This window comes from Acanthopagrus latus, chromosome 2 (genome assembly GCF_904848185.1).
Source record: "Acanthopagrus latus isolate v.2019 chromosome 2, fAcaLat1.1, whole genome shotgun sequence".
NCBI lineage: Eukaryota > Metazoa > Chordata > Actinopteri > Spariformes > Sparidae > Acanthopagrus > Acanthopagrus latus.
The window spans coordinates 3,567,516-3,595,490 of record NC_051040.1 but is presented as its reverse complement, the minus strand read 5'-3'; the positions used below and the strand labels follow the sequence as shown (position 1 = coordinate 3,595,490).

Genomic DNA, 27,975 nt, shown 5'->3' with positions numbered 1-27,975 from the left:
TTAGCTTGGCGAGCAGCGGCGCAGGGGGAAACCCCCTCGCGGCTTGTTTGTCTCACTTGAGTAAACTTTGATCCTCATAATCACCTTCACTTCCCAGACCTGTGGGATGTCACACTGCCTATCTCCATGATAAATGCAGCCCAACATGCAAACTTGCTCTAATCACTGTGTTCTTTCTTCCGTGGCGAGCTGATGCTGCCGGAAACCTCTCGGAGCTGGCAGATTGCTGGCCCATGAGCAAGGCACTTAAACCCAAACTGCTCTGTAGTGATGTTGATGTTGTCGTTGTTCTGGTGGGTTTGTGACGTTGAACGTGACAAACCAGGAAAACGGAAACAGAAAGGCAGCTCGTCTACGGTCAGCGGGAGAGAAGTCCGTCTCCTGTCGTCACCGAGTTTATCCACATTTAAAAAACCTGCATGAACCAACGTTTGGTCTAAAAATGGACATACAGTTTTGAAGGAGCTACCTGGCTGAGATCATATCTGTTTCTTATGAGACTGAAGCTCCCTGATGATTTCTGTCTCAGCCGTCCTCGGCTCCTAAAGGGATAACAACTCTCCTCTGACATCAGTTCAGTATTCATCTTTGCATCTGAATGAACGTCTTCTACATACATCTGTGACAGCTGGTAGCAGCTGATAGCTTTCAATTAAGCCAAGATTTTACATCCAACCAATAATTTCACTCGTATATAAAAGAAAACAGAGTTATTGGCCAGTTGTTTCTTCATAGCTGCTGAACAAACCGAGCGCTGGACTGTGGCGGTGTGGGGAGACATAAAATGTCCCCGAGTGTGATGAGACCTTCAGGAATGTTCTCCAACATCTGGAGAGCATGTGTGTGTGTGTCTTTATGTGTGTGTGTGCATGTGCGTGTGTGTGTGTGTGTGTGTGTGTGTGTGTGTGTGTGTGTGTGTGTGTGTGTGTGTGTGTGTGTGTGTGTGCTACTGGCTAGACTTTAAGACAACACTTCTTGAATTGACATGACAGCCACTACTGTCCGCTGCATTGTAAATCACAGACATTGAGATACACACACACACACGCCTGCGCACACACACATATAGACACATAAAGACACACAGAGCATGTCAGAGGCTGTGTTTGTCTCTGGCTCACAGATGGATGAAGACAGGGTGTCCACCCTTTGCCAGACGACAGGATCTGATGGAGCGATGTGTCGGACGGCTCTGTTGAATCTGGCTCTGCTCCGATAATCCAAACCCGACTTTACACGCCGGAGGTTTGGGGGCCGACCGGGTGAGAACCGCCGCTTTGATTCGCAGCTTGGATCAAAGTTGGCAGAGTTCCCCCCTCGAGTCAGACTTCACTCTGTTTGCTTGGTTTTCATGTTTGTATATGTCCCTCTATCAGAGCACATGAAACTTTCACTTAACGCTGCGTTTCTTCTGTGTGAGCTCCTGCCAGCTTCTCAGGACGTTTAGGTTTGTAGAAATTGATTCAAATGAAGACGGTTTGAATGTGTTTTTAGCATATTTTCCCAACTCTTTTCCCAACCAAATCAGCTTCTATTTCAAATAGCATCACATGCATATTCAGATATCTGTTCATAGGACTGAGCAGCCCTCCTCAGAGAGAATCACCATATAGTAGGTCGACACTGATGGCGGATCATTATCTCTGTTAATGCTGCAGTGCGACACTCTCGTCTTGTTGCTTTGGGAACAGGGTCGTGCTTTTACTGGCCAGCCACCTTTTCTACGTTTCTGCAAACCACAGACACGTCCGTGGTCGACTTTGTACCAAACGTGGCATATCACGTTCACACTATATGCTTTTTAGTGGACTTTCATCAGGAGGTTGGGGGGGGGGGGGGGGCGTTATTACAAGGCTGCAGAAAAAGTCAGAACATCTCTATCTGTGGTCGAGTGCAACCAAAATAAGTACTGAAACCTTGATGTGTTCCAAACCTTCACCAAGTGTTTTTTGTGAGCTGCACAGCGCAGTCTCAACAGGGCAACAGAATATTTTAACCTCAACATACGTAAAGTTTTGATGCAGAGAAAAGTTTTGAAGCATTCTTAGATAACATGTATCTCTGACAGATGAGGAAGTCGTGGCTCTTGGATATTCGTTATCTGTTATCTAAATATCTGCTGGCTGCACTGGAAGCCCTGAAACATCGGCTGTTGCCACCAGAGGCGAAGGTGTTGTCAGTCAATAGCTGACGGACCTGAGACTGTAAGTAAACAACAACTACGTTCAGTAAAGTCTTGCTCCCTCTGAGGTCTAAAGTTTTATTTTAAACTCTGTTATAAGTCAGTAACACACCTGAATTCAGTTATCTGCGGATCTAACACATCTCTGCTGAATCTCTTATCTCCTTTTTATTAACATACACCCATGTACAGATCGCTCAGTTTGACTATTATAATTTTTTTTTAATTTACTGTTAATTACGTTGTGTAGATGTAGTTATGATCTGATGAAAGTTTTACAGTGCTGAGCCGATTCAGGGTGAAATTTAACCCCCAAATGATTCCCAAAATATACACGCAGCATAACTGAGGCAAACACTTCATGATGTCTACTCAAGCAAACCAAATATAAATAAAACTTGACTCTGTCATGATGTGTGCGAGGAAGCAGCAGAATACGGAGGAAGACATCCATGACTTTGCAAATAGGACACTGATTATTTGCTGCAAATATTTGCTGCAAATAATCAGAGAATTAATCTTTGTTTACAGCACAGACAATCTCTGATTGTTTAATATCGTAGAGCCGAAAATCAAATTTGCTTTGAGAGACTTTTTATCCCTGTTTCATTTAGTGGAGGCGCGAAGACGCGACTCCTGTGAGTGTGAAGGCAGAAAAATATGACTTCCAGGAGACGGACACAACACACACACTCTTATATATTACAGAATACAGGTGCATGGCAGGATACACACACACACACACACACACAGAGTAATTATGGCTTGCAGTTATCTTATCAGTCATCACAGGTGTGCATGTTAAAGGTCCCGCCCATTACCGGTTCCCTGCTTTTGAGGATGCTTACATGCTTGCCATTATGTCATATATGCAAATATATTTATTCTTCCTCCTTATCAGTCTCTCTGTTCATGAGTCTCCTGTGTGCCTGTCTGTTTATCTGATGTGTCTGAGGCGGCAGACAAGCTCATCTTCACTCGCTCACAATATAAAGTACAGGAGTGAAAAAAAAACAAAATTAGACCGAAATTCTGACCGAAGACAAAAAGACCAGTTCAGTCTTCCTTTGACATGATTTAATAATATAACATAATAATTCAATAATGCATCTAATTACCCCCAAACTTTTGTTTCGACAGCAGAAAGATCAACATCTCTTTCAGACCTCTGATAAACACAGTGTAGCGTCACTGATCACAGATACAGCAACACAATGACCAGAGTAAATGTTGGCAGTTTATGTTTCTGCAACACCACAGATGTGCTGGAACTTTCTTGGGACTCAGTTTTAAATCTTAACACTTTGTTAGTGCTGGAGAAAAAGTTCTGCTGTGAAATAACCGGTTCCGTCGCCGCAGACTCATCAGTAAATTGTCCCGACATCTCGTCATGAAGACTATCCAGTGTGTCCTCCGTGTCCATCTCCGGACATGGAGGTCAGCTCAGAAATGCTGATTTGATACGTAACACATACGCGTTATGTATCCGTGAGTTCAGATGTAGCGTTTGAAGCTGATCAAGCAATTACTCGGTTGTTTGACTGACAAAAGTGACTGTAGACAACTCAAAGATTTTATTTTGTTCTGGTTTTTTGACTCCCTGAGCGTCGATCTGAAATCGAAGTTGTTGCCGTCCACTTTCTAAGTTTTTTAAGTTCCTCACTCTCTGTCTTCTCTCTGTTCTCGTTTCCTTCTTCAGACCAGAATCAACTCAAATCAAGCTTCTTTGTGGCTTCTCTGACTGATGGCACCGAGACAGTCGCACCACCGTGACAACTGCAGCCGGGCACTTCGAGTTCATTAGCTGTGTGTGTGCACAGCTGGACACACAAACACACACACACACACACACTTGTAAGGAGGGACCATAAAACAGCTGGGGCCACGGCCTCTATACAGCTGCAGAGGCAGAAGAAGTTAGAGGAGCAGGTTTAAATCCACAGAGACCAGCTGGGAAACTGTGGGCGGGGAGAGTTAGAGGCTCTCTCCTCCCTCGACAGCCGCTGCTGCTGATGTGCCTTTGAGCAAGATGCTCCAACCACAAAATGTCCAGTGTTCAAAGAGAAAGCAACTTGTCACAGAAACATCACACACATATACCATGTGGTGAATTCAATGCAAAGCTCTCGTACAGGTGTTCAGAACCTGTGCACCTGTATGCAGGAGGACACAGGTGCACAGGTAACTCCGACTGTCAGACTGTCTGCGTAGACAATGTTTGATTGGCAGCTCTTTTGTTATCTTTACCTGCAGGGGAGGGGCGACTTAGACCTCTCTTTGGACTGAATCCAGTTTGATGTGAAGATGAAATCTGCTGCAGAGCCCAAATACATGAAACACCTGTGAGGGGTTCTAGGTAAACAGGTAACACTTTTATTTATTTATTTGTTCTTCATAATGTCACATTAAAAAAACATGGAAATAACAATGTGGTTTAATAGCAGCTGTATGAAATAGTTCTTTTTAATAGGATGGAGTTACATCATGAGCAGTTTTCAGTGTGAATAAGTAAATAATCATTTTAAATAGAAGATGTGCAGCTGATCTGATGTTTATTAATGAAAGACTCTTCTAATTTGATCTGCAGTATGTTCCCTTTATTAGAATCAAATCCAATATTTTTGTTTTCACATTAAACTTCCGAGGACATTGTGAATGTAATGCAAAGTTTTTAAAGAACGCCAGCAGTGATCCGTGTGTTGGAAGACGTTCTTCAGAAGGCTCCACGCGATGGTCGACCCCCGGCCCGACTGACGTGTCGCAGAGGAATCTGAGGGTCTCTCTCACTTTCACCAACCTGTTACTGCAGCTCATTTGTTTTTCCAATCAGAGGCCCCCTGGCTAGGACCAATTAGCAGCAACACACACACACACACACACACACACACACACACACACAGTGAGAGGCTGCTGCAGCACCCAGCTGGAGCAGATTAGTGGCCCTCCAACCTCTTGTTGTGCTGCCGTGATGATCAGGGGGTTAAAGTTAACACCCACACACGAGAGACTGGAGCCACTCTTACAGTGGGAGTGTTTCCGTTATTCCACCTCTGTATAAAACATGCAAACATGAAAGCTGAAGCAGTGACAGAGGCTGATGGTTTTGTGTGTAGAGCGCCACGTCTCATTTGTTTCTGGAGCGACAGCATGCTGCAGCGTTGTTTCTTCCACTTCTGTCAAAAGTTACTAAAGTCACACTTTGGAGTTACAATAAAGATATTTATGTAAACTATAGATATATCTACATGATGTATATGTTTACTACGTATACTAGAGGTCTGATAGGTTGGATTTTCTGTTTTTTTCTGATTATTGTTTGTTTCTTTCTTTGGCTCTGATGCAACATGTAATCTATAATCTACGTAACAAATAAATATAGTGATGAAAAAGTGCAATACATTCCCCAACGTGTCGCAGTGAGGAAGTGTAAAACAGCAGGAAATGCTTCCACTCAACTACAGTAAATTATTTAAATGACTTTGTTATATTTCATCATTAATTTGTTTAGCATAAAAAAGCTAAAGCTACTTTAAGAATGAATAAACTGCAGAAACTATATTTGAGTTTCTGCAGAGGATGTAGTTTTGCTTCACTTCCTCGGGGAGGTCGGAGGTCAGAGGTCACCGCTGCAGGAGCTGGAGGCTCAGCTGAGCAGGTCGAACCGGTCCTCAACGTCCAGGCTGCTGATGTCCTGACCCACTCGTCCTGTCTGCCGTGCAGCAGCGCGTCTTTTCCACTGAACACAGACAGAAACAAGGCCGGCCTGTGGAGGCAGATCGTCTCGTATGGTTTTGGCGCGTGCCGGTGACTTTAATGTGCCAAGTTGTTATGGATGTATCCGTCCTGTCTGTTCATCCGTCAGACTGTTTTTCTACCTTCCCAAAAACCCCAAAATGGACGTGGTCTGAGGAGGGGGATGATGAAGAGCAGGAGGAGGAGGAGGAGGGTGGAGGGACGAAAAAAGCAGGGGGAAGGATTGAAGGCCAGAGGTGGGGGAGGGCGGGGGAGGCGGCTGCTGCCAGGGGATGAATGAGTGCTACTATGTCTGCTGGCTCCGTACTCCGTGTGTGTGTGTGTGTGTGTGTGTGTGTGTGTGTGTGTGTGTGTGTGTGTGTGTGTGTGTGTGACTCCTTGACAGCCTCTCACGCTCAGGTAGACAAGCTCCACTTATTTTCACAGCACAGGCTTGAAAACATGCGCCGCTCAGTTTGGGCCTCTGCAGGCACCGTAGAGCCGAATCAGGGACGAGCGCTTAAACGTCGCAGGACTTCCTAAACAACTCGAAGTAGCCGGGATGTAAAAAAATACAAAACAGAAAAAAAAAAACACTGAAACTCAAACAAAAAACTCCATACGGCTTGTTTGATGTAATCCAAGTTTCAAGAATCCAAGAAGAGGACACTGGGTCAACCACGCAGAGGCCACTGTCAGCAAGAAGAAGTATGAATTCTTCTCTGTTTGAATACGACAATCGACTGTCAGGACTGTCAAACAGAACGATGATCTGCAAACCCCTGAAGTCAGGCTAACCTGCGCAGTTCTCACGGCACAAGACTGACACAAGCGCTTATAGAAACAAACTTCAGCTGTGACACCGTTCAAATATTGAAAATAGAAATATAAATATTGAAGATAAATGTCAAGAGGTCACTGCTATCTGCTGCTTAACTTGGAGGTAGTTGTTTCCCATAGAGACGAGGATTGTAGAAGCACTAACATGTACGATGTTAGTATAATGATAATCTGTAATCTATAATAAAGATGTGTAATGAACACAGAGGTGAAGATACGGAGAAACTGTGCGACATCCTTGGACTTTCTCTTTCTGTTTCTCTTCTCGTGCATTGAGCGATTCCTCTCACCGATGGACATCCTCAGTAACTGGGACCACTGACCCTCGCGCTCGCCCAACATTAACCGACGGCTGCTCACACACCTGAAAATCCACCTTTTCTCTACAAACAGTGCTGAGTTAACAAGCAGCAGCAGGATCAGTTAGCCCCCGAGCCATCTGACGCCGCTTTATTTGAATAGTCATTTGTGCCCGCAGTCATCTATATTGTCCCCTCGCTCCTCCGCCCCTGCTGAACCCCACCCATGAGTCACCTTAATCCTTAAGAGAGTGGCAGCAGAAATTATCTGAGTCATAAATCATACTCCTCATGCACCTCCCCGGCTCAAAATATTTGCATATTTAAATTTAAAAGCCCCCCTTCAAAAAAAAAAGAAACGGTGTCCTTGCAACAAACTTTCTCCACAAACTGTCTCTGTTGCCTCCCTGGAACTTTGTTTTTGGAAGTGAAGGAATGTCCGAGCCTTAAATACTTCTCCCTTCTCTCCGTCTCCTTCTTTCTTTCTTTCTGTCTCTCATCTCTCCATTTCTGTCTCCCTCTGTATCCCCTCCCTCCTCCCCCTTCCTCCCCCTCCACTCTCGCTCCCTCCTGTCAAAATAAACACATTGAGAGCTGCCCTTCTTTTCATTCAGACGCTCCGAGCCGACGGCCTCATTTAGGGCCCCGCTGTCCTCCAGTGTGTGTGTGTGTGTTTCTCTAAAGTATTTATAACACATTGAAAAGCAGCTTTTTTTTTTACACCCCGTTCCCTTCCTCCTCCTCCTCCTCCTCCTCCTCCCCGTCTTCGTCCTCGTCCTCCCACCCCGGCGTGGTATCTGACATAACCGGCGCTGGGTTTCTCTCGGCGTCCCTGCGTTCCTGGCAGATAGAGGGGCCGCCGACCGCCGCTGGGGGAACTTTCCTGGCTCGGGGAAGCCGTGGCACAATCACACCTTTCATGGGCCGGAGTGAACGCCGCCCGTCCAGCGGCTCCTCGGCCACGGCACGGGGAATTTCACTCCCTCCCTGGACCCTCTCTCCATTTACGTTTCTGTCTCTGACTTGTGCTCTGAGCCACTTGTTCATTTCTGCCATCCAGACTGACGATGCCGTCGCCAGACGCTCTGCACGCTCCAGTGTTTTCAAGTGTCGGCTGATTTAAACTCTCCACTCTTTGTTTGGTGCTCTGCCTTGTTGTTTTTAAACTTTTTGGGTCATTTTTGCCTTTAACTTGAGCCATCACATGGCCTGTGTGGACAGCTGGATCAGTCAAACTCACACAGGACACATTCAACACACCCTCAAACATCAACACCTGAAAAAGTTGATTTCCAGTGACTTCCACAACATCAGATGTACATCGCCAGTCCCACAACAACATGATCCATTTACACTGAATCTTTTACCTTCATAAACTTCACTGATACGTATCTTACATCTCCCTTCGTCAAGTCCCTCCTCATCATCACACATGAAGTAGACAATTGTTTTTGCTAAATTAAATCTGATCTAATCCTCGTCTGTGTCATGTCCTCTCCAGCCTGCAGTTCCTTCTCCACCCTGTTTTTCTTCCTTCATCTCTCCCTGCAGCTTTCCTACCCCCCCTCCTCTCCTCCCTCCAGATCTCTCTCCCCTCTGAAGCCACCTCGGGGGTTTACAAAGCTACCTTTTTGCAGGTTTAAATTTAGAATCACCTTCTTTTGGGCCACGACTCTCCTGAAGAGAGAGAGAGAGAGAGAGAGAGAGCTTCTCTAAACTCGTCCCTGTAAATTGGCAGGTTTTGTGAAAACCAATTTGGAAAGGCTCAGTTTGGAAGCATGAGGGGGCCGGTTGTGATGTTGCGCTGTGCGCTTCCCGTAAACGCGCTGAGTAGCTTTATTCAAAGAGCTGCGGTAAAAAGGCCAAATAAAGATCAAATCAACACGGAGGAAGCTCGCAGGGAGGGTAGGGTTTCTGTGCAGCGGTGGGGGCAACCTGGGACACGGAAAATTAATAAAATCAGGAGGAGCGGAGGAGTCATCAGAGACAGATCGCAGAATAAGTTGCTTTGTAAGAAATTGCAAAATTAATTCAATGTACAGGATAAATAACTCACCTAATAAACACACAACGAGGGTAAATAACAGCATGAGTCATTCATTTAGACGCGTGTGTACATTTTTGTTTGAATCCTGCAGTCAGCATCCTGCTAAATGATCAAAATCTGATCTTTACTCACAGTGTTCACCCTCCTAACTAAGCTTACTAGTATGCTGATCTTTGATAATTGCTGTATAACACACAGAACAGCTGGGGCGGATTAGTTTAGCTGGTGGTCTGATAATAAATCAAACTTCTAGGCAAAGTGCATCATTGACCTGCTGGCTGAGGTGGAACCACATCATTGTTTCACAAGTCACAGGTGAGTCTCAAGTCTTTGCAACAAAGGTGCATGTAAGTATTTTAATATATTCCATTTTAGAAAACCTTGGTGGCCATTTGAGTTTAGATTTCACACCACACACTCCGACACAGACGGACAGCAGAGAACTGAAGCAGCCGGTTAATGAAACCACATGGCAGCGACGTTAAAGACTCAGTGGAAGTGTTTCTTCTAACAAGACTGCTACAAACATTCAGCCTTTTGAAATTTCCTCGCCAGGAGCAGAAAGAAATCTAGCAGCATGTTTCGCTTGGCGATAGTTAATTTCGGGTCCTCACCGTCAGTTGATTCAGGAAATTAAGGTAAATAATTGATATGCTGAAAGAAAAAAAACGGCTCGCGCTCTGCAGATTATACCGCTGATACTGAGATGATTTCAGGACTTTTGCCACCACTGATAAAAATGTGCAGACTTTCTTTCAGGTGGAGGCATGAAAAAGTGTCACTGAGCCACAGGATGAAGACACACACACACACACACACACACACACACACACACACCCTGACATGGATCAGGAGAGGGGTGGGACCGGCCCTGCAGAGCAGTCTTGCATCCTGGTGTCACGTCAGCCTTTTTAATTCCTTCCAGGAACCTGTGAGGATTTTCACCGTGCTAACAATGTGTACTCATGCATGACTCACACACACACACACACACACACACACACTATCACATCACTCTTTCTCCCTGTCACTTTCTGTCTTTTTCTCTGTTTCTTCCTCTGTATTAATTAGCTGTGAGTGTGTGTGCTGTGTTTTCATGTGGCTCTGCAACGCCTCGACGAGTGTGTATCTACCCGGACGAGCGTCCACGCACATGCAAGTCTTGATCTCGCAGCCTTCATCTCTTCAGCACGGTCTGTTGCCTCTCAGTTCCCCCTCCTGACGTCTCCCAGCACACTTATCCAAACTGAGCCGCAGTGACTCCGCTCTCTGTCCAGGCTCCATCATCTCAGGCAATCAAGTGCAGTCAATGTTTCTTTCATAAAGGCTGCGTTTCGCCTCATCGTAATTTCTCCTCAACCTCAGTTTGGCCAGAAGCCCCTGTATCTATAGGCTCATTCAGGACAGGGCACGCAGTCGCTGAGCGTATCGCTGTCGCCACGCTAAGGCCAGAAAATGTGAGCTTTTTCAGGGATGAAGAAAAGAATGCTGTTCCACTCCTGGATATAGATACTACGTGTTCTTAAAATCACATATGGAGAGTCTGAGAGGGTTCAAAAGTCAAGACATGCACACTGAAAACACAGTTGTTTTGTATTTCAGACTCTGCCCGTCAGTGAGACCGGCTGATGAAGAACTTCCTGCCAGTTTCAGCTCTGACTTCAGGCGAAGACAACACGTTTGAAACCTGGCTCGAAGAAACCAGTTGTTTGTCGTGCAGAGCAGCGAGAGAGATGCTGGCTGAGAGCAAACAGAGCCGCACTGGGAGCGAACTGGTCGGACTGGTTTTAAGGGAAAGACTGGAGGGTTAAAGGATACGAGGGAGTCGTTCCTATCGATCAAAAAATTTTCCATCCATGACGTTTTTGTTTCTCCCGTGGCCGTCACTCAGAGAGGTGCAGGCAGCAGGAAGAGGGACAGAAAACAACGCTGGAGAGGATCGAAAACCTTTAAAATGTCCTGATACTTTACTGTTTGAAACGGAGGCTGTCCACCAGCCTGTGTTCATTAACAGACATGATCTGTGTTAGAGGTACTGACAGGAGAACTATAATAATCATCATCCTCCAGCCTTCATATGAAGAGACAACAGAAATGACGAGGAGCGGTTTGTAAATTACCTTTAGAAATGAACCATTTATCACCTGACGGGCACCTGCCTTCCTTTTTCCTCCATCTGGGCTTTGTTTGAAGTTGAATGAGGCCAACAGAAGCCAAATAAAAACGCCTCAGGGCTTGTTTGCTCTTCAAGACAGTTAATTAAAACTTGCTGTCCGTTTAAAAGAATTACATGACTTATGGGAAGGTGGAGAGATTAAATGAACAGCCAGACACAGCAGCAGGCAGCAACTGACCCGAGTACACACTGGACATTTTACTAAAGAACCAGGTATAATGTAGTTTATCAAGTCTGTAAATGCATAACAACATGCTAAATTCTGTTGAGATAAGCCTGATGGTTGTTATACGTCATTCGGGCTGCTAACCGGTGTGTGTCAGTCTGAACGGGCCAACATGACAATAAGTGTGCGAGATGGAGAAAGAGAAGTCACATACAGAGAGAGGTGAGTTTTAATGTCAGTGGTTCCATATGAATGACTCGGCAGCACCTGAACCAGGTAAATCTGTTGACCGAACTTAGACAGAGGTAAGTTTAGCAGTTAAGGCTCGTGGGTCCCTGGTGCCCCCGTGTTTGACCACATGCAGGTAAAGTGCCCTCCGGGTGGCCTTCCAGCGCACTGCTGCCTCACCGAGTCCACCGCCGGAGTCCGAGGCATTAACGGTGTTTGTAGATGAGACGATTTTAAAGCTGGAAATTTAAAGCTAACAGGCTAACATCTTGTTTAGCGTCTTTTAATAGACCACAACTGGACTACCTGCTTGAAGGTGTTACTTACACCGACAAACAAACACATGCTGATCTCCACAGTTACTCAAGTGGCTCCGCTAATTCAGGAACAAACATTAAACACGACAACAGAAACATGAAACAGCAAGAACAAACAGGACAAGAGAAACTGAAGAGATTCAGAGAGAAGAGGCCACAAGTGCTGTTGGATAGATGGCAACAAACTACACAACGGTTGGTTGTTGTGATTCTGGTTGCAGTGACGGGTCGATGCCACGATTCATCACTCAGGATTGTTCTGTGGCCTAATTGCTGAAATCCCATCCGAAGATTGTTGCAACAAGAATCATAAATGTCATCCTAAACTGAGATAAAGTTTCATACGTTCTGATATGACACACGTAGCAGCTGAGCTTCTGCTTTTCACACACACACACACACACACACACAACCTCTCCAACACATGTGCCATAAATAGATAACACACGTGCACACACACACACACACACACACACACACAGGCTGATTCTGTTTCAGGCGGCGGCGGACGGGACGGAATTAGTGATACGGCGGGTGATTTTTTATTTTTTTTTTCTCCGCTAAAGGTACAGTCCGCCAAACCAAACAAATAACACCACCATTCATTCACCTTTCCCTCCACCACCAGTTTCCCTTCTACTGGTTTACACTGAGAAAACACAAACACACACATGCACACACACGCACACAAACAAGTGAAGATGTAGAGCAGCTCAAACAGAAATACACTGACAACACACGAGGCACGAGAGCAAACACATGCCCGAGACATAGGTGTACATATGTAGACACACACGCACACACACACACACGCCGAACACGCAGACTGAGAGATGCACACATGGACTAAACATACAAACACACACACGCACACACACACACACACACAGTGAAAACACACTCTGCTTGCCCGCATGTGGACATAAATAGCAGGATAAATAGAAAAAGGCGAGAGTCCGTTTTTCAAGGAGCTGGTTGAAGTGAAAAAGGGTCAGACCAGTTCTCAGACGCCTGAGAAGAAACACACACCTCGACTGACCCAAAGTACGCCGGAGATATTCCACTGGACCGACGCCGTCGACGACACCGAGTACGAGTCTTCACAGCGAGCACGTTTCATCGAGAAACTTAACAGACAACAGAAGATTTGACAAGATTTTAAGACTAGTTTTACAAATCGTATCACCGATTATGTCTTTTCTTAACTTAAAAGTTTAAAAAATACATCCACTCTGTGTTATTAGGGCCTATATTCTGCCTTTGATTTATAGAAGTGAGCAAACAACCTACTACTATCATTTTCATGTCCATGATAGGTAATTTATTGTGAAAATTGTCAACACTTTACTGTAATCAGGAGAAGAAGTGAAGCTTTACGAAGGCTGGCCAAAGAATTCATTTACACTTGTACACAAACTGTCCTCAAACAAAATTAACAGACAATTTATTTTGCGATTAAAAGCCTCTGGACATCACTGAAGACAATAACAGGCTGAGATTTCAGCAATTTATAAAAGTATAAAAGCAGATCGGAGTCGGTGATGAGGGTGAATGATGTGATTCAGCGGGGCGACAGGAGAGACGCTGGCAGTGAATCTGGTCTGAGTGGAAAGGAAAGATCACTTCACCACTGGGGAGACAGAGGAGTCTGGTTTGTCCTTGTTGTCTCTATTAAAAGTTTAAATAAATACAAAAGTAAACAGAAAACTTGCAGATTGAAGTAAATATATTCGGCGTGAACGTGCAACATCTGTGTTTATTCCACATTCCGCTTCTGAGTGTTAACGACGTGTTCGTGAAACTCCTCAGAGACGACTCGTAGAAGAAAGTGTCTCCTGAAACATTTTAATATTTCATCATGATGCTCCTCATACAGGGAATAATGTGGGATTATTTCAGATATTGTTCAAATGTTGTAAATGCTTAAACTCTTACTTACTGTAAATAATCTGATAATTATCTATTTTTATTCCATTGCTTTTTTATCCTGTATTTTAACTTTTAAAACAATATCGGCCTTCAAGTTGAAAAAGGAGCCTCATATAAGAAACAATTCTAAAACCAAATACGGGAAAGTCACGTGAGATCTCGTGTGGATAGTTGTTGCTGGAAGACGTAGTTCCACCTTAACTGTCCTCCAGGTTACGTCTCATTCTGAGATCGAAGCTTCTCCACTGGCAGGACGGCGGCGAGTGGAACAAGCTACTGCTAATGTGAGTTGTTCTAAAACTTTCTTTTTAGTGACTCTGTGCACACAAACAATGTTCTCAGTGCTGGTGTTCATGTGTAGAGACCCTGGTGATGCTACCAGCACAGTTTCATGTTGTGTCGAGACTTCTTACTGTTTTAAAAATAGACATTTTGTAAAGCACTCCCACTGAAAATGAGTTTGACCGGAAAACGAAAATATGGTAAATCTTAAAAATGTGAAGTGAATAATGAAGTGAATTCTGTTGTTTTTCTCTCATGTCCGACATCACGAACGTGCTGGAAACAGGCAGCAGTAAAAAGCAGCATTCAGACCAGCGACGATGTTTCTGAGATCACTTTTAACACCGACTGAATGACGCTCGACGGCTGCTCGAACAGGGAGAAAAGGGAGAAAAGGGTGTTTCCATCGCAGCTGATGGATCAATGCTGGAATGAATGCTGATCATACTCTTTTCCACTGAAGACAAAAGCCAGATGTGAGCGGGTGTGACAGGCGTATCAGTCATACGACAGGATTTTCATTGAGATGAAACTGGCTCTCGGCTGGTTTCAGGCCTTCTGCCATCGTCTAACAAACTGTTGACATGCAAACAGACCCGAGGTGGCGACTGACGTTTAAATCTGCTCCTCCACGCTCGCTCTTTAATGATATTTCTGTTACGCAGGGAGTCTGGAGGCGGCACGGCGAGAGTAATGAGCGGGACGTTTTTGGACGCGGACTCACTGTTGCCCTGCCAGCGAGGTTTGCGTGGAGACAGAGGGAAAATGGACCGTATCAATGGAGAATGTGTGCTGCTCCAGGTATACAGGTGAGGTTCCAGTCGGGGCCGAACAGAACAGGTCCAGTTCAGTTCATTTCCACAGTAAAAACAGAGCGGAGAGAGACCCGGAGGGTACAGTTAGTGCAGCTACATCCTCAGTCTGTTTCCTTCAAAACATCCGCTCCATGAATCAGACATCTTATTTACCCAGCAGCCCCCTCCTCCGCCTCCACCTCCATCCCATTCCCTCTGCTCCTCCTCCTCCTCCTCCTCCTCCTCCTCCTCCAACCATCACCCCACCCGTCTCAGCCCTCTCCTCCGCGTCTCCTCCCCTGTCTCCTCTCGTACTCCGGGAGAGAGGAAGGTTCTTTAGAGGTCTTTGGTTACCATGGTGGTTCTCTATAAAACCACCGTGACTCAAAGAGCCCTCTGACTTCTGAACAGCAAAGAAAAAAAAAAAAACCCTTCAGATCAGAATAAATAAGCAGCTGTGGCTCTTTAGGTTATTTTTAGTCCGTAAACTCGGAGCATTTGACTTGTTCTTATAGAGCTACATGTAACTCGTCAACAGAAATAAACACTTACTACATTCAAAATCAGATGTTATTCATTATACCTGTTATTACTGTGAACCAAAAACATTACTTTCAAATATTTATACATTACTGGTGCACTTAAAGGTAACAAAAACTGATTCCTGTGATAATAATGTGTTAATTATGTTTCTATTAAAGGAACCATGTGTCTTTTTTGTAACGCGAGCGTCCTCGTTAGCAAAACATATCACACAATATATTTAAATCATTCCACTGGTCATCAGGCAGCGCTGATGTGCCTTCAAAATAAAATTCTGGCAGTTAATGTTTCTGTAAACCTCTGATATATTCACATTAGTCTCTGTCATGTGTACCATATTGGCTTTTATACGTTAAGTGTGATATAACATTCAGACTTTCATCTCAGGAGGCAGGCGGGATGTTGGTGGAGTTACAGGTAGCCAGAGACCACTGTTCAGGACCGTGTTTTCTACACATTGAAGTGTGAAACCACTGGAGATCTCCAGCTGTGTTTGTGGCAACAAGAGCAGGTATTTTAATCCAAAACTCAATCTTAACTTAAGTGAAGTGAAAGAAACAACAACAATTCCACAACATAAAGTAAAGTACACTCATTTATTCTTACTATTGATTTATGTTTAACAAGTTTTAAAAAGCTTTCTGCAAATGTTTCTTAGATGCTCACCGTGTGTGTTTTGCTGAGTGCACTGTATGTGTATAATCAAAGTTATGACTTTTTCAGATTTGCCATTGATTGGTTGATTCCTGTGTGTGTTCCTGTCACTGAGGAGCTACTTACAACAAAAGAACAACAAAACAAATTCAAGTTAACGCTGGATTATATGACATCATTGTGTATTGATCCCTTGTGGGTGGCAGACTCCGCCACCAACAATAAAAACTACGTGAAGAGGTAAATATCTGAATATAAATACACTGAATGGTTACTGCTGCAAAACTGTTGATGTAATGATTTTAACTTTGAATTTAAGTTGATTATTACTTCTGCAAAATGATGATAAAGAATCAGTTTAAAAAAGAAAACTACCTCACTGCTCCTCGGGTCAGAGTTTACATGACTGTTGGAGCATTTTCTCCAACACTGCTATGAATTAAAAAGATTGTTAGTGTGGAAATCTTTGCTTCATTGGACAAAAGCAGCGTTTATTAACACAAACAGACCCGAGGCCTTTGATTTGTTCACTGAGAGCAACAATGAGGTCTGAAGAGCTGATGGAAAGCAATGATTTTGTGATTAATTATTCAAACTCTCTCGTTTACCTTTTAAAAGCAGCAACACATACATAAAATACCCTCTAATTAATAGTTTTTCTGGAGTGCTGACGCGCTGTAACTCTTCCTGATTCCTCTCACACTTTCAGTGCTTCCTAAAGCTCTCGGGGGGTTTTGATCCTTTGAAATGTTGTTTGATTATTTCTCTCTTTCATTAAACAGTAACAAGTCGTCGTCACTGAATCGAGGGCCTAAAAATACCATTTCCTCTCGGTAAATCCTCCTCACCTCTCACGCATACCCCGCTGCACAAGCTGCAATTAAAGTACATTTAATTTTAGTCTCATCTGGCATGTTAGCTGCACAAAGGTACCAGTGTTAGCTGGAGGCCAGAGAGAGAGAGAGAGAGGGAACACACGGAGGTATTTATAGTGAGAGAAGGAGAGAGCAGAGATGGAGGGAGGAGTCTGCATCTGAGGGAGAAGTAAGAGCGACAAAGAGGTGAAGTTCAGGGAGAACAGAGAGAGAGATTAGTTGTTTCAGAGCAGGACGATGAGACGATCCACAGCGTGGAGGCTGGATGTGTCTCTGATCTTTACAGGCCGGAGAAAGAGAGAAAAGACGACAGCAGACGCGAGTCTCCTGTCAGTGTTTTACAGAGAGAGCAGATGAAACGTCTGTATATCTTAAAACCAGTTCGTCAGGCGTTAATTCATGGTGGATGTTTTTGTTCACTTGGATGTTTGAGCCTCACTGTGATGATTGATGTGCGTGCAGCATTTTAAAATCCATCTGCTGCAGGAGGAAACTTCCTCTGTGTTCACGTCGATGTTTTAGAGGAGGAGCTCATCTGGTAGAGAGCGTATCATGTACAAATGCCACAGCAGCCTCGGTTTGATTCCCTCTCTCTCTCTCTCTCTCTCCTCCGCCTTTCCTAAAATATTGAATAATAATTTCACCAGATGTTTGGTAGCTTGATGATGAAAATGTTTTTGAGTACAGGAGATCATGAGATTATTGAGATTTTTGTTCTGGAAGAAGCAACAGAAGAAGAAGAAGTCCTGACACGTGACCACAGCAAATAAAACAACACCACCTACCTAAAACTCAAACTTCATCCACAGACAACACGCTGCTGCTCTGGCTGTCTGACTAACAGGTGATCTCGGAGCTCAGGTGACACCTGTGGAGTGCAAAAACACACAGCAATGAGTTGAGCAGCAGCAAACAGCATTTTATAAAACAGAACAGGAGTCCGACATGTCCTCGCTGCGGATGAGATAAAACTCTCACAGTAGATGATTTTTTTCATGACAACTTTTTTGCAAAAATATCAAATCAGAAAATAGAGGTTAAATATTATTTGTGTGAGTTTGGGTTTGAAATTGTTCTTTTAAACCTGTTAGCAGAAATGAATTTAGGTCTAAGTCTGAACTTGAAGCATGTCAACGAGTCCAAACGGGACATTTCTGTCTGTTAGAATCAGACTTTGAGTATTTGTAAGTTCAAATCTATCCTGTGTTTAGTTTCATTCTGTACCTCTCTGCCATCCCTCCCCCTCCCTCTCTCTGTTCATTGTTCCAGGTTCAGGTGCCGTGCCGGCTGGTTAATGGTTAACTTCGGGCTCGGCCCTGGCGCAGGGCGAGGGGAGGAGGCGGCGGCCACGAAGAAACGGTGACATTTCACTGCCATTATTCATCCGTGCTTTGTTCCTGCGGCACTGAGGAGTGTTTGCACTGGGATGGAGTGCAGGGCGGAGGGATGCTGAGATGGAGGGATGAATGGCGCAGGGTGTGGAGGGAGAGGAGGAGGGAGGGGGTGACTGGGGGGGTTTGAGAGGTGAAGAAGTCATGGGGTTAAAGTGTGAGACACCTATGAGGGGAGGATAAGAAACAAAGGCCTCTGTGTTCCTGCGCCGCTATCTCTGTCTTTGAATCCTCTTCTGTCTTTCTCTGTTTCTTCTTCTGTGTCTTAGTATTTTACTTTTCTCCACCTTCTTTCTCGCAGTCTGTCTTTCTATCTCACACACACTCACACACACATACATATAATGTATATGTAGGGCCCACACACACTCGTACACACACGCTGTTCCCAGCTGTTTGCATGGTGTGTTTGCACAATATGGTGGCTGGGAGGAGGAGAGCAGCGAAGGAGGGGCGGCAGGGATGTGCAGCTCAGTCGCGGATGTTCTCTCTCCACAGTCCAAACTGCCACAGATAACCTCATCAGCTGCTGGAGTGTCACTGTTTCAGGACTGTTACAGTAATCCTGAGTCACTAACCCCCTGATGAGCCGGTGATTTCTGACTTGGGAGGACGCATGTTTGCTTAAACTGCATTTTAAAGCGATTTAAAGCGTCTGCGGTGACACTGCTGCTCATACTCAGTGGGCCGAGCAGTAAATCCAGAAGCTAGAAAACCAACGTATGCACCAGGAGAGCAGATCTCACTGGACTGAACAGGCGTTGTTTTTAGGTCCGGTATCTGGTTCTGTTTGTACTTCTACGACTTTAAAGCAGCACGATATCATCCAGCTGCTGTTCTGGTTGATTACTTTGTATTATGAATGCTGTGTTTCAACTGTGTGCCTCTCAAACCTTGAGACAAAATAAGAAATAGTTACAGTTGTTTTCCCTTTCGGTCATGTCTGAGCTCACTGAGTGGTGTTTAGGTGTCTGATAAGCATTTAAACACGAGTCTGTTCCTCTAACGGGACTTCCTAGTTACCTTAACTTCAACACCATGTTGCCACCCTGTGCTGTTTGAGTGAAGGGCTCGTTATGGTCCAAAACAATGCAGGCTTCAAACATTTAAGACAAAAGCTGATTTCCGTTTTTTTCACTGACAAGACGCACAAAAGATACAGCGAGGTTAACCTCAGGGCTGATCCTGATTTAAGACAGATCCTTTTTGGCCCAAAAGTGACATTTTTTATGTCTTTTACATTGTGAAACTTTCTCTTCTACATGCTGCATCCTTCACCTGCCAGAGCTTCACTGAGGGACTCAAAACCAGCAGCATCTAAACACACACATCTGCACATGTATTGTGCATGTTAGTGTGGGTCCGTATCTGTATATAGTGGGGTATATTCTCAGTTAGATCACTCCAACACACACACACACACACACACACACACACACAGGTTGAGCAGAACAATGGCGGGCTTTGACAGAGCCGGGTTGTCAGGAGGAGATGGGCTGGATCTATTGTCTGCTCTGTTTACTCACAGACTCACCTGGCACTGAGCTAATAGCACCGGCTCTATCTGTCAGTGCAGGGGACACGGGGGTCTCAGCCCACACACACACACACACACACACACACACACACACACACACACACAGTACCATGAGACACACAGAGCGAGTTACACTTTCATATTTGTCTGCATTAAATCAACACGGATATAAACATACGTAGAAGAAACTGTGTGGGGTATATTTTTTATTCCGTGTGTGCGTGCGTGCGTGCGTGCGTGTGCGTGTGTGTGTGTGTGTGTGTCAGTCACACCTGGGTGTCCTGGGAGGTTCTGGGTAAAGGGGAGGGTTTATGGAGGATAGAGAGGAGGACGAGGAGGAGGAGGAGGAGGGTGGGGGGTGTTCTTTCAGGTTTTTACCACTGTGCAAACATGCGCGCACACACACACACACACACACACACACACACACACACACACACCACAGTTGATGGGTTTTGATGGGATCAGTTGGAAGCCTCAGAGTGACCCTGCCCCAACCCCACCCTTGTTTGATCGACAGGGGTGAGAGAAGAGGGCTGTGGGTGTGAGCAGGTGTCGGGGGGGTGTTGACTTCAACCGAACACAGAAATCATGATAACTCCGAGTCACTGCAACAGACACACACACCGACATCTCACAGATCCACACAACACATGACTTCACACACATTCATTCAGAAGCTTCGTCGAAAAAAAGTCACAACAGCCTCTGTTCTTCATCAACAACACGACTGATGAGTCCAGAAACACTGAGCAAGTTAAAACATTTCTAAATATTCTCTTCACAGTAAAATAACAACACTGCCGACCACATCGCTGCCTTTTGATTTAATCTGTAGAATCTGGACTCTACATACGTGTGAGCTGTTTCACAACCTGTCCTGTAGTGTAAGTGGCTCCTGTCTGCTGCCCTGGTTCACTCTCAGCTCTCAAGGCCTGAGCAGGCAGGAGCAGGGCCGACCTCCACTGATAAGCCACTTTTTTTTTTTGTGTGTTGTTTTTCGGCTCGGGGCTTGGCCGTCTGCCAGCTGATAACGACACGGGGCATACCTGCCGCATTAATGATTGGTCAGCCCTGCCTCCTGCCCTCGCCCAGGTTTCTTTATTTTAACATAATTCTTTATCGTTTAGGCACGGAGCAGAAACTAAATCTTATCACGTCGAGGCCCGAGATCTACAGTATGTGTGCCGTCAGCAGCTCCACCTCATATTCAACGGGAACAGCTGACATTACTTTTCTTTTCTTTAATTTATTAAGTAGTTTAAATCTTTTGCTTCATCGTTATTCTTCTGCTGAGAGAAACAACACTGTGCTCATTAACATCGACCAGTTCAGCGGTCGGCAGTCTGACAGACAGTAATGGAGGGCGGCTCTTTATCCACAGTGGCATCAGTTCACAGTGAGCTGCACGCCGCTGCACAGCTAACTACCCTCCACCTTCATCTGCATGTGTGGCCGGTGGCTTTCATGTGACATCATGCATCCTGAGGCGCTCAGCTCGCAGCCAGCGATGTGCCGATTGTGTTTCCTGTGTTAATGTCAGTAAACTCAACCCACATTCGATGGTTTCCATCATTGATTTGCTTGTTAAAAGTAAAATGTTGTGTCATTTGCTGTCAGTAATGATTTTAATAGACAGTAAAGGTTTTTTGGGGGAACTATTGATCATGTGCAAAAAGGGCGGATACATCCTTCTGTGACTCAGGAGGCAGAACTCAGTGGCTATATTGCATTGTGGGTAATGGAGGAGCGGAATAAAACAGGCGATATCGCTGGTTCTGCTGTTTTGATTCCAATTGAGTTCAACAGTGTTATGCTGCTTTTCATAACCTGATGCCTACATTACCCACAATGCATCCTGTAAACTCCCTTTTAATGAGTCAAATTGACGGAGATAGACTTAATTCTTTTGAGGCAGAGTGAGGCAGTAATACGTGACAAATCAGTGTGTTAAATACTTTGAGTACATTAAAATGCTCAACGTGTATTTCGATTCAAGACTTTTATTCATAATGGAGTATTTTTAGACTGTGGTATTTCTACTTTTACGTAAGTAAAGAACCCGAATACTTCTTCTAACATTATAGAAAGCAAACAGAAGTCGGGCAGCGAGAGTCTGTAAAGCTGTTCAGACATCAATGAAAGTATCTCTCTGCCCCCACATCTCTACATGATCAATACAGTTTTAACCCCGTCATCACACCTCTGCATTAATCTTCCAGGCGCTGGTAATAAAACCTAACTGCTCCCTTTATTTCACAGCCCAGATTGAGTCACCAAACAGTCCGCTGAAGCGTTAGTCAGATCCATTAGTCCTGTGCTGCTGTTGTGACAGTGTGGAGGAAGTCAGAACTGCAGCTCTCATTGTGGGTCACCATCAACCAGCAGGAAAAGAAGTAAATGACAGCAGAAGAGACAGTTAAGAAAAATATATGATTGCACACGTTTCTAAAGGTTTGTTTCTGCTTGCTGTCCGTCTGTTTTTAAGGTATTTCTGGGCCTATCTGAGGCTGATATCAGAGTCAGATCGGCATCTGAAGCCGAGCGCTGCGGGTCGGGCAGTGACCTCGGGGTTGTCTGGGCTGGATAAAAGGAAGTCCTGGTTAATGAGTAACGGTGGCGATGTGGCCTGGCGCTACAGGTGGGGTGGGTGGGGGTTGGCCAGGAATCACACTGATAAGAGGGGAAGGTAGAGCGAGGCTTTCAGGGGTGGGGGCGGCAAAAAAAAAAAAAAAACAGGACTAGAGGTTTTGTTTCTGCACTATGAGCAATATTTTGTATTATTGATGGTCGTGTCAGCAAACTGAAGGAAGGAAATGAGCATCAAATAAGGAAAAGGAAACAGAAAATGTGAAAAGAAGCCACCTGTTGGAGGCCGAAGGAAGATGAGAAGTATTCAGGATTAACTTGTTACAGGAGCTGACAACACACAAACTCATGAATACACAGTGTTGTAACGGTCACACACAGCAGCTTTAATAATGAACTGTATTTCTGGTAGACATGTAGTTGACAGTAACATTAAAGGTGGAGTTATTAGCAGTAGTTTTTGTATTTATAACAGTTGTAGAGGTCATAAACACATAACTATGGGATTTTAATTACGCAATGTTGTCTTTTTTATATTGCTTTTATATGTTATTGTCGTTATTGAAGTTTTTCTCAATCTGGACGTCTGTTTTGTGCTCATGTTGTTATTCAGCCGTCCTGAGTTTCCTGCTTTTCTTTTGTGTTTCAGAGCACCTCATACACTTGTTGTTTGCGCTCTGTAAATAAAGTTATTATTACTGTCATTATCTTTAACTAGCAGCAGAGTAATCACATGATTAATAGTGCATGTAGAATGAGCAGCAGCAATAGTAACACAGTCGTAGTTTTACTCTAAGCAGCATTACTTTCAACTTTACTTACAGTATTGTTACATTTTGCTTTTCTTTACTTCAAACTGGACAGTAGTAGAGGTATTAGTACCAGTATTTATACCATTTCATGTATTTGTGACGCATGTATTGGTGATTTTAGAGGTTATGTTAAAAGTAGTTAGACTCATGGTATAAGTGGTGGTAATAACAGTAGTAAGAAGAAGCAGTAGTTGCTACTTATAGATTAAAGTTTATATTAAAGTATGTATTTGAAGTAGGAATATAATAACTATGAGTAATAGCAGTAGCAGCACTGCAGCAGTCCATGTTAATGCAGTATAAATACTGATGCTTGTAGTCATAGCAGGAGTACAGCTGTGCTTCATTGATCTCAAACTGGGAAATTCCTCCTCCTGCTGAAATACCGTAAGTGATGTAACACACCGACCAATCAGAGCGCAGATCCCTGACCTGAAATCACTGTTATCACAAGTTGTCTCTGTGCTGAAGCAACGACGCGGTCGTCAACGAGCCGGACGTCCGAACATGACCAAAAAAAAATGTATGAATAAAATCAACAATCCTTCATTTTACATTTACTGCAATATGATCACTTTAATGATTATCTGGAGGGAGTTGGAATGTGAAGGGGATTCAAACTGATCTCTGCTCAGAGAGAGAGAGAGAGAGAGAGAGAGAGAGAGAGAGAGAGCTGATAAGACCCCCGATACTGACCCAAAAGAGGTTGCCATGACAACCAATTTCACCTTTAACCCCGGCACTTTAAAACTTCGCTTCCTCGTGCACTGCAGCGAGACCGGAGAGACGGACATCAGGGACTTATTTCAGCAGTTAAAGAGTCAAGACATCAGTTTGTCTGGAGCTGATGATGATGATGATGATGATGATGATGATGATGATGTACCGGAGGATATATTATTAACAAACGTACTGGCAAGAGACAAGACAAGACAACGCTGGACGTCATACAGCAGCATCTTGTGGTGAAGCTCTTTTATCTCTTCCTAATAAATCCGTCTCATTTTGTATTTTGATGCTGTATGAATCATTTCTACAAGTGTCGTTTCTGTCTCTCTTCGGTAACTTGAACAGATTTCGATGAAACAAATTCCTCGTTTCATTTGGAACTGAGCCGCAGGTTTGTCATTTGAAACCCTCGGAGGCCAAATCTTGTTTGTCCAAACGGCCGAATCTTCTCCTCTTTAAAGAGCTTTGCTCCCGCTCTGTTTTTCTTGCGTCTTAACCGAACAAAAGCTCGCTTTAGACGCGACAATGCAGAGGAAATCCCTTTGCATTCACGGCCGGGGTGTGAAGTTTAGGGTGTAAAGCTTTAAGGGTTAAACTAATGAGGATATAAAGATCCGACCTCAGGATGCAGCGCCTCCCTCTGCTGCTGCCCTCCTCTTCCCACACACAGACCTGGTTCGACCGGACTGGGTAATCAGTTACCTGCTCTATCTGACCTGTGACTACCCACGTAGACCGCTAACACACACACACACACACACACACACACCAACAGCCCCCAAAGTCCACCAGCAAAGACAGTCGTGTCCTTCAAATTATCATCAAACCTGCAGACACCACAGAGCGAGAGGAATATCTGTACATCTCTGTGTCTATACTGAGAGCTGGCAACCATTTCTCTGTTTTTTGTTTACAGACAAACTGAGAGCGAAGTCTGAGTGTCAAGTCTCTGAAAAAATGGAAATAAAGGTGTTGAAAACCACAAATCAATTCTATGTTGGAGAGGTCCACGATGGTCAGACAGAAGAGTGCAGTGTGACACAAACAAACAAACTTCTCTCTTTGTGTGTTAATGAATTATAATGTTGACTGGCGGTATACATGTCAGCTGTAAGCTTCCGTCTGACCAACTTGGCTTTTATCTGTCTGTTGAATTCACATTTTTGAGTTTAAAATAATCCAAAACTGACCATCATGTGCACTGAACGTCTCTCCAACTACACTGTGTTTTTTCAGGATTCACAGAAAGACAGATTCACGTACGTATGAATAAAGAAGAAGGTTTAAACAAGCTTGTTCAATTCGATCTGTCTGAGCTTGAGCCGTTACACACACCACCACAGTCACACAGTTAGCTGTGAGCTTGTTACAACAGTCCACACGATCACTCGCTCTTCAAACACGAGCTGCAGAAACACACATAAATGTCCACATTCACTGGAATCATCCTCTGCCAGATATACATCCAAACCGTAACTTTACCCTCCGACCTCCCTACTGCTCTAACCGCCAGCCATAACCTGCCGACAGTCAACTCCCCACGTTGTTCTGGAGATATTCTGCGATGAAAACAACAGATTTCAAACAACACATTCTCCTAATTTTGTCAAAGTCGAACCCACCACAAGACTTTGACCCTGAGATCAGTATCTGGGCCATCTATCAACCTTCCCCCTCCGGCGGTACAGTCTGTGCTCATTCCCCCCGTTCGCCGTCTCACCGTTGTCACCCACATTCCTCCCCCACCCACGGTCACAGAGTCCAGGGGTGGGTGAACAGAACGGTCTGGCTTACTGTCAAAATCAATTTTGTGTCATCTTATTTTACAGTGTAGTGAAGTGTGGAAGTGAGGAACACAGGGAGGACACGACGGCCCGGTCCAGTAACAGAAGCAGCTGTTTTGTTCCAGCTGGTTTAAATGTAAATGTTGTGATGCATTTATTTTAAGGCAGGCGTGAACGTTACCTCTATAGAGGAAGTAACAGTCATAAAATATATACACACCGTATTGATAACATTCATGGAGAGGTATGTCTAGTTCCCAGCGCAGACGACCATAAAAAGTTATCTTGCATCAGAAGTTTCACAACTCTCTGACGCTGGAGGAATGTTTTGTTGGGGAACACTGGGTGTGGTCCAGGTAGTGTGTGTGTGTGTGTGTGTGTGTGTGTGTGTGTGTGTGTGTGTGTGTGTGTGTGTGTGTGTGTGTGTGTGTGTGTGTGTGTGTGTTTGTGAGGATCAATTTCAATTGTTAGAACTTGAGATCAGACAGTTTGCTGAGTGAGGACATTTTTCCCTCTCCCAACTTCTTTTCCTCAGAGCTGTTTGAGGGTTTGACTTCGGTTCAGGTTTGGGTTTCGACTCGTGCAGTAGCTGTGAACAGTGAGGTCGGAGTTTACAGGGCTGGAAACACACAACCTGCCTCCTCAACCAGCCTGCGAACAGGTCACATAGCCTGTCAGTCAGTTAGCTGGGTGGCGGCTGGTTTGCAGCAGCCTGTGGCAGCAGGCGATCCACTTCCTCCTCCACATCCTTTAACTGATGACGGGCTGGCCTAAGATCCTGGAAGCATGTGTGTGCGTGCTCATGTGTGTGTGTGTGTGTGTGTGTGTGTGTGTGTGTGTGTGTGACGGAGAGAGAGAGAGAGAGAGAGAGAGAGAGAGAGAGAGAGAGAGAGGCAGAGAACAACAGATCGATGGTGAATGACTAATGAAACTCAGTGTGCAGCAGGAAGACGTGAGTCAGTCGGGACATCAGGTACGAACCTGCCGCCGTCCTTCAGCTCTGTTAGGAAATAAGCTGACGTGATATCTGACTTGCTAACAGCTTATGTCTCACTGCTGTAGCCCCTTGACCCAAACTGTATCTTGGATCTAGTTCCAACCATAAACTCTTGAACCCTCTTCACTCGAGCTTTCAGAGGTTTTGCAGCGTGTCCCTGCAGCAGATTGTTGAACCAACCTTCATCAGAAAATGTGACGTTCCTTCAAAGACCTCAGTACAAAGACAGAAACAATGAGCTGCAAGAAATCAAGCTGATTAATCAGTTAATCAACAATTTCTGAAAGTGTTGGTGACATCTTTAAATGTTCTGACACCCGGAGGAGAACCAAAAGAAAGAAAGAAAGAACGAAAAGAAGCAAATTATCACAAATGCTGGAAGAAATTCTTTTTCTATTTTTTTCTGTTTTCATCTTCACAATTAACAGATTTTTTGTTTAGGTCAAAATAGTCTGAAACTTCAAAGAGTTTGAATGTTGTCAGGAACATTTGGAATATAATAACTCAATGAAATATATAACAAAGATCAAGTCATTCTTTAAGGCCTTTTAAGGCAGAAATGTTGCAGATTATATCTTTAAATTTGGCCTTTTTTCTCTTTATAAAAGAGGTGAATGATGGATCACTTCTCAACATTGCTGTCAGTTAATTGTCTGTCGATCTGCCAACTGATTAATGTCTCATAGTTTCAGCATGACTAACAAACCAAATTCATTTTTTTCTCGGTCAGGATTTGTTTGAGCTTTAATGGAGTCGATCGAGGATGAGTTGATGAGTTAAATCTAACTGTGAAAATCACTTTAAGTGCAGTTTGGAAACACTTAAAACATATGAAAACTAGTCAACTTTTTAAATTCACACGGCTATAAAATACAATAAAGAAATATTAAAGAAGAAATAGTGAATGCACAGCTGGAGAAGTGTAAATCTACAGACTTTGGTCCTTGAGAGTCGTGACTATTAAAGTGTGTGTTTCTGTTCTTTGCGGTGTGAAACACAAAGCTTCTATAAACCAGTCGGGCCGCCGTCAGGTCACCGGCTGTTACCAGCCTGCTGCGGTGATGTCACTGGT

General features: G+C 44.3%; 1 long non-coding RNA gene across 1 annotated transcript; it reads left to right on the top strand.

Annotated features, from left to right (window-relative positions):
• Positions 1-1,905: 1,905 nt before the first annotated feature.
• LOC119009900 lies at positions 1,906-5,416 on the top strand. The gene is made up of 2 exons (XR_005071844.1): positions 1,906-2,204; positions 3,882-5,416. It is a non-coding gene; the product is annotated as an uncharacterized LOC119009900 (long non-coding RNA).
• The last annotated feature ends 22,559 nt before the right edge of the window (positions 5,417-27,975 follow it).